This window comes from Carlito syrichta, unplaced genomic scaffold (genome assembly GCF_000164805.1).
Source record: "Carlito syrichta isolate Samal-C Ts95f unplaced genomic scaffold, Tarsius_syrichta-2.0.1 Scaffold311524, whole genome shotgun sequence".
NCBI classification, from domain to species: domain Eukaryota; kingdom Metazoa; phylum Chordata; class Mammalia; order Primates; family Tarsiidae; genus Carlito; species Carlito syrichta.
In genome coordinates, this window is record NW_007255620.1 from 106,078 (window position 1) to 107,175 (window position 1,098).

The window sequence follows — 1,098 nt, forward strand, 5'->3', positions numbered from 1 at the left end:
CCCCCCTTTCTTCACTAGCACCCCCACGCGGTTAAAGGGCCGGACGGCCTTGCCTCCCCTTTGGCCGGGATTATTTGTCCGCCAGAGCGGAAATACGTTCCACACCCCCCTCTTTCTCGCTCCCCCTCCTCTGTGCCTCTGGGCCCCGCGGCCAGTCTGCGCTTGCGTGCCAAGTGCCGCGCGGAGGCTCGCTCTTTCGGGCCCGTCCCCCAATCCCGGCTGCCCGTGGCGCTACCCGCTCCGCGCCCCTGCGCGCCCCGCCCGCTCGGCATCCTCCAGCGCGCGCACCCTGCCGCCCACCCTGGCCCTCTGCGTGCCGCGCTGCCACCTGCTCCCAGGGGTGGTGCCTCTCCGCCCAGCTGTGCGAAGCCGGGCCCCGGGTGCAACCGCGGTCTTTCCCGGGGTCCCAGACCGCCCCGTGGCTATTAGAGCCGTCCGTAGCTGTTGACCACGCTTGCATCCCCCGCTGATTATGTCCACGGTGCCTCCAGCCACACTTTCAGACTTTTCCAACTCTTCTGGAGCTGGTAACCACCCCAACCCTCCTGGCCTAAAGTGTGTTTTCACTTTCTACGAAAGCCAGACGATGCAGTGCCCTCAACTTTCCTCCACTCCAGGTCCATCCTTTAAAATCACCCTCGTCCTCCCCTCCTTTCTCAGAATTGTTCTCAACTTCTTGCCAAGGCAAACTCTCTCCACTTACGCTGTCGATGACCTTGCCCATCTCGCCTCTACTTTGTAATTGACTCTAGGACTAATTCTTCTAATTATGCGAGTATTTATGTTTGTACGATTCTACTCTAATCACCCCATTGATCCCCCACTCCTCACCTGACAAAGTCAGGGCTCCAGCCCTAAAGAAAGCCTCCCCCCAACTCTGCGCCTTTCTCTGTATTTCCCAAACTAAGTTGCAGTCTCCACAGCTTCACCACTAGCTCTTAGGAGTACCTTGAAATCTGGTCCCTTCCCTTCCTCTTCCTTGCACCCCTAACACTCTCACTTTCCCACCCAACCAAATCCATGTGAAGATGCCACTGTTATTTGTCAGTAGGATTTGCTTATTATGTCCTTAAGGAAACTAGTGCATTTTCCTTACAT